Source organism: Dama dama, chromosome X (genome assembly GCF_033118175.1).
Source record: "Dama dama isolate Ldn47 chromosome X, ASM3311817v1, whole genome shotgun sequence".
NCBI classification, from domain to species: Eukaryota; Metazoa; Chordata; class Mammalia; order Artiodactyla; family Cervidae; genus Dama; species Dama dama.
In genome coordinates this window covers 144,036,400-144,043,238 of record NC_083714.1, presented here as the reverse complement: position 1 = coordinate 144,043,238, position 6,839 = coordinate 144,036,400, and the positions used below count along the sequence as shown (strand labels likewise).

Below are 6,839 nucleotides of genomic sequence, written 5' to 3'. Positions count from 1 at the left end.
GGGGGGTTATTTCAGTAGAGGAGAGGTTTTTACTGCAGAGGGGGGACTATTACAATAGAAAGTGAAGTATGACAACAAAGACAGGACTATGAGTGTATGGGGTGGAGGACTATGACAATAAAGGAGCACTATTACTCTATTAGTTCTCTAATAGAGAATTGTTACCCTACAGGGGAAACTGTTACTATGACATTAGAGAGGAGCTAATATTGTAGAAGAGGAACTATTACTGTGGGGGGCAATGACAATAGAAGGGGAGTAATACAATTAAGGAGGACTATTATCACAGAGGGGGGACTATGGCAGTAGAGGAGCACAGTTACTGTAGAAGTGGAATTTTGAGAATAGAGGGCTATTACTCTAAACACTATGACATTAGTGCTGGTCGTTCAGTCGTGTCCAACTCTGTGACTCCATGGACTCACCACACGGAGCCCGCCAAGCTCCTCTGGCCATGGGATTCTCCAGGCAAGAATACTGGAGTGGGTTACCATGCCTTTCTCCAGCTATGATATTAGAGGGGGCTATTACTATAGAAGGGGAACTATTACTCTGGAGGGGCCAGTATGGCAATAGAAGGGAAGTATTACTGTAGAGGGGGGAACATGACAACAGAAAGGAACTATTACTATAGAGAGGGGACCTTGAGAATAGGGACAAACCCTGTCTGTGGAGAGCAATAAACACAAAAATAAAGGCTCAGGCATGTGTTCACCATGAAAGCAGGCTTGATGGCGCGTGGACCACAGGCCCTGACTCAGGAGGAGCTGTGAGGGGAGGCTTCTGAACAGGCAGGGACAGTGGCTGAAGATGGGGCTGGACAGGCAGAAGCAGTGGGTCATAGGCCCATGTTCTGACTGGTCCTGGGAATGACTGGGTCAGCCTCAACTGATGATTCTGGGGAGGGACTGGGCTGTGTGGCCAAGTCATGGAAGTGAGGATCTGAGTCTCTATAGGGAGGGGTCTTTGTAGAAGCTGTTTCCAGGACATGGTGGGTGAGGGAGGGTGGTTCCTAGACATCAGATCACCTTCAACACCATGAAGAGGGCTCTGGCCCCTCCCCCACATGGAAAGACAAGGCACAGAGGCTCGGGAGTGAGATCAGGGTCTGGGTGGGTGGACAAAAGTCCACAGCCGCCACTCAGAAGTCATAGTTCATGTCTCCAGGTGATTGTGTTTTAGATCATCTCCTTGCATGATGGGATGGCCATGCTTGGCCCCATGTGGGTAAAGTCTCTATAGTGTTTTTACTCATCTGTCCCCGCTCCACCAGGACACCCACCAGAACAGGTGAGAGGGGACACTCAGACCCTGACCAGAGGCATTCCCAGCTTCTTAGCTGCTCAGGTGGGTGCTTCATCCTGGGAGCCTGTCCAGTCACTTTTACTGCAGCAACACCCACCCGATGGAGAGAGCGCCTCTGGGGAGTGAAGGGGGTGTGACCTAGTGTCTGGGCTCCATCGCCCCTAGGATGGAAGCCCCCATACCTGGAGACCCCACAGGCTCAACTGGGCCCCTCTCAGCCCCAAGTGGAGGGGGCTGGTGCACAGCGTGAGGGTGGGGCACCCTCTGGAGGGACACGCCAGCTCTAGCCTCAGGGAGAACAGACTTGAGCTGCTGGGGTCTGTCTGTTGGTCCCTGTCTCCTCCCTCCCTTGCTCCCCCTCAAACCCTCACTTCACCTCCTGTGTCTCTCTCTCCCCTCGCCCTGCTTCTGTCTGTCTCTCTTCATGTCTCTGTCCATTTCTCTCTGTGTCTTAGTCTCTCTGTCTCTAGAGCTCTTCTCCCCTCTCCACCACCCAATCCTCCTTTCTCTTGGAGAGAAGTCCGCTGTTTCCCTTTTCTCAGAGCCACGCCTCCACGCCGCCATCACTGGGTCTTCTGCACGTCCTGATTTAATTATGCAAAGCCCCATTTCCTCCCCCAGATCTCCCAGGCTCGACCTCTGATGGGCTGGCAGGTGAGCTCTCCCAGCTCCTTCCTGTGCCACCAAGGCGAACGCGGACTGGATGTCAGCGCTGAGTTCTCAACTCTGGGATGTGCCCCTGCACCACCTCTCCATCCTAGGTGAGGCCCCGCAGGCTCGGCTCGGCGGGGATGCGGCTGCGAGACGGGTCCGAGTGTGGGAAGCCTCAAGGCCAAACATGCACCCATACAGGCACACTGAACACACACACACATCAAACACACATGCACACTGAACACACAAAGACACATGCACACACACACATACATGCACACCAAACACACAGCAAACACACACGCACACATACTGCACACACATACATACACACACCAGCACCTTCCCTTCTCTGTCCACTTTATCCCATTCAACCCGGAAGGTATGTGAACCTCTAAGAGCCTGTCTTGAGGACACATGCCAGCCACCCTGGGGGGGATTGTGCTTTCTCAGCCACTCTGTCCTACTCCTGGGGACCCCTCACCTTTCCACCCATCTTTTCCATCAGAGCTTGTGCTGTATCTTCTGCACTTGAGCCTGGAGGGCTGAAAGTTTAAGGTGTCCACCCACCCCCAAAAAACTCCATAAGTAGTACCAGAAGTATCTGATTAAAATGAGAAACCTTTGACTCCAGCCAGTTTGGTTGCAAAAAGTGCTGCAAAGCTCAGCCATGGGTGGGCATCTCGACATGGGAATGCCTTGTGGGGACCAGGTAGGCGGGCACTTCCAGGGTGACACTCCTATGCTCAGGTCATCAGATGGGCAGCCACCAGACACCATGGCCTGGGAGGGGAGGGTTCCTGCCAGACAGCACCACCCTGCTCACCTCCTCAAGGTGCAAGCGCACCCCATTCTCCACCAGCACTCCTCTGGCTATGTGGACACAGGGCCCTGCCCTGGCTCTGTGACCCTGGGCATTGCCCACTGGGAGTGCACATGGACAGCTGGACAAACAGGAAGTGCTGTTTTCTATGGAAGTCAGCTTTAGACTCTTTCTCACCCTCTTGATAGTTACAGGGTTCTATGTCGGCCACCCCACCCCTGGGAGGAGGGGCCCCCACACGGCCCTGCCCTTGAGGGTATGGAGCAGACAGGGAACCATGGACCTGGTCTCTCAGCCCTTCCGGGTGCTTCCCCATGGGGAAGGCTATGGGGTCCCCACATGGAGGAGGCTTCCACGTCTTCAGGCCTCCTCCATCCACAGAAGGGCCCTTGACCGCTCTCCTTCCCGTACCCCTTTCATAATAACCCTTGATGCTTCTCCCCCAAGCCCAGGCACCACTCATCTGCTTCTGTCTTTGTAAATTTGCCTATTCTGAACATCTCTTATAAGTGGACATGTAAAATGTGTCCTTCTGTGTCTGCTTCTCTCACTGATAGTTGTGTGTTCAAGGTCCATCCACAATGTAAGGTGTGTCAGAACTTCACTCCTTTTCATGGTGAGTCATACACCACTGTGTGCATGGACCACATACTACTGACCCACCCATCCGTCCATCCATCCACACACCCACCCACCCACTCACCAATCCGTCTAACCACCCACCCATCCATGCATAAATCCACCCATCCATCATCCATCCATCCATCCACCGACCAATCCATCATCCACCTATACACCGATCCAACCCCACTAACCCATCCATTGTCCATCCTTCCCTCTATCCATTTATTTATTCACCCATCCATCCACTTTTCTGTAACATCATCAAATCAAATTATATTATGAACTTGTAAATCCTCCTTCCCATCCCTTGACCCTGAGAATAAATAAGAAAAAAAAAGAGAGAGAGAGAGAAATAAATAAAGGTAGTCCAAACCTACGTTCAGAGATGGAAAGGAAGGATTTCTGGATTGTCCCTAGCTGACCACTAAAGTGTGAACCTTTCCACATTGTCTCTGAAACAGATCACACCGATTTAAAAGGAAAAGAATAAATGAAACTACACATGACCCACAACACTGGCATCATAAAGAGCCTGAAAACAATATAAATAACTTCAAAGTACTTGTAACTAGGGAGTGTCTGTCTGTGCTCAGTCGTGTCTGACTCTTTGCAACAATATGGACTGTACCCACCAGGCTCCTCTGTCCATGGGATTCTCCAGGCAAGAATACTGGAGTGGGTTGCCATGCCCTCCTCCAGGAGATGTTCTCCACCCAGAGAGCCTCCCAGAAAGGTAGGAAAGGACATGGCTTTACTGGGGAACCAGCCTGGAGTCAGAAGGGGGACCCATGGACTAAGAGCATCACAGCCTGAAGTCACAGAAGCTGGGGGAGCTGGGAGAGGAAGCGGAGGCTTGGTCTTGCCCTTTGTGCAGCTGAGCTGACACCAGAGCTCCTTCTTGGTCCCAGATAAGCAATAGTTGAGTTCCCATGTCCTCTGAGGTGGGTCTGTGTTTGCACCCCGGCACCTCCTCCAGGGAGACTTTCTTGGTGGCTCAGACAGTAAAGAATCAGCCCGCAATGCAGGTGGTGGGAGCACTAGGCTTCACTCTAATCAGACTATCTGCTCCCTGCATGAGGCTGATTCAGACACCAGCTTATACCGTTCACAGAAACCCAGTAATCAACCCACCACTGTCTCCACACAAACACCCCAATAACCAGCCCATCACTGGTCACAGGCACCCCCAATAATGCACCCTGCCCGGTCTCTACTCAGACACTCCTAAAATCCATCAACCACGCATCAAGATGCCCCAGTAATCCACCCGCCATTTCTTAGCACAGATTCCAATAATCCACCCACCTCTGTTTCCACTCAGGCACCCCAATAATTGACCCATCACTTCTCAAGACACCCAAGTAATCTACCCACCACTGTCTCCACTCAAACACCCCAAATATCTACCAATCACTGCTCAAGACACCCCATAACCCACCCATCACCATCTCCACTCAGACACCCCAGTAATTTACCCACTAGTGTCTCTATTCAGACATGCCATTATTCCACCCATGACTGTCTCTTCTCACAGAAAACCCAATAATCAGCCCATCACTGCTCATAGACCCCCCCCCCAACAATCCACACACCACTATAGATTCTGGGACACCCCCAATAACTGACACATTGTGTCACAAGGCACCCCAATAACCCCTGTGCACACGTCTCACGGGCACCTGGGTGATTCTCCCCCCAGGAGGTGCTGACTCTGCATCAGCTGTGGTCCTGGGGCCATCAGATCATCCTGTTGTACAAGGACAAGGCATCCATGAGTCAGCATGCAGAACTGTGGCCCAGTATCCCCTACTGGTGGGGGAACCAGGTGAAGCCCTGAGACCTAGTCCACTACCTGGAGCACATGAAGAGTGGCAGCCAGCCAGGTGAGTGCCACCTTCACACTGGGACACCTGGTCACACGCATGTCCTAGCGAATGGGGCTGGCTTTGGGTTCAAGAGGAGAAATGGAACAGGACATATTACAGGACGTTATTCTGTTCACCACATGGGGACCAGGGTGTGGACATTCTTGGGGATGTTACTGTGTCCACCACAGGGGGTCAGGATGTAGACAGGACATGGACATCCATACAGACATTATTGTGTCCACCACACAGGGTCAGGACATGGACATCTCTGGGGTCACTGTCAGGCAGAGGGCTGAGCCCGCCTGCCCTCTGTAACAGGAGAAATTCGTTAGTCAACACCCCTGTGAGCCCCCTGCTGTCTGAACCTTGGTCTCTGTCAGACATCTGAATCTCTGACCACTGCAGAGGCCAGAGTCTGGGTGGGTGATGGCACAGTGACTGTGTGGGCAGGTGACCCCAGGGGTTACTGGTCACATGGGCGAAAGACCCTGTGGGTTGGTGACCCGTGGGTGGGTGACCACGTGGGTTGGTGGCCACGTGGAGGGATCATTGCATAGGGTAGTGACCCCATGGGGGTTGACCATGTGAGTCGATGACCACATGGTTTGGTTGGCCACATGACTCTGTGGGTTAGTGACTGCACACGTGGGCGGCTGACCCCACAGCTGGCACCATGAAGAGCTGCCCCTCTCTTGTCCCAGGCAGGCTGTTCATGGCCAGCATCAACCTCACGGAGAACCTGGAGTTTGTCCTCGTCCACCCGGCCTGGTCCCTGGAGAAGCTGACCCAGTGCGGGCTCCCCTACCTTTGCACATGGGTGCGAGGTCAGTGACTGGGGTCAGCCGCCGGCTGTACCAACACCATCGCAGGTGACTTCATCTGGGCTGACGGGTTTGTTGGCGACGACATTAGGTTGAACCAGAAGCCGCTTTGGGGCTGATGGACGGCGCATGTGTGGAGCTGGGCATCGCGGAGGCTGCATCACAGTCACGTGCTGCGACGTTTCCGGCCTGAACCGGAACCAACCTCGGGGCTGACGGACGGCACACTGAGGGGCTGGGCATTGCGGAGGCCGCTCCTAGTTCGCATCCTGTGATGTCACTGGGCTGAACCGGAAGCTGCTTCGAGGCCTACGGACGGCGCATGGGTGGAGCTGGGTATCTCAGAGGCTGCATCTCAGCCACATCCTGTGACGTCACCAGCCTAAACCGGAAGCTGCCTCAGGGCTGACGGACGGCGCTTTCAGAAGCTGGGCATTGTGGAGGCTATTCTCAGCCCTGTCCTGTGGGGCTGGTCATCCGTCCGCCAGTCCACTGAATGTTGGTGACTGCAGAGGTGGGTCCAGGTGGCAGGGTCCGTGGTCTCCTCGGTCCTCCGTGTGTCTCTCGGCGAATGCAGTGTGTGAGATGATGATGAAAGGTGAGTGCATAATTTGTATGATCACATCCTCAGGGAGACACACCTGGTTCTCCGGTCTGTGGCTTCCCCATGGGAGAGCCTGGGGTGCCCCCTCCCCCTGGCCCTGAGAGCAGCAGACAGTGACCCCCAGCTGGGGAGGCGGGGGA

General features: G+C 53.8%; 1 pseudogene; it reads left to right on the top strand.

Moving 5' to 3' along the window:
* The first annotated feature begins 2,647 nt into the window (after window positions 1–2,647).
* LOC133052907 (PI-PLC X domain-containing protein 1-like) lies at window positions 2,648–6,214 on the top strand (annotated as a pseudogene).
* The last annotated feature ends 625 nt before the right edge of the window (window positions 6,215–6,839 follow it).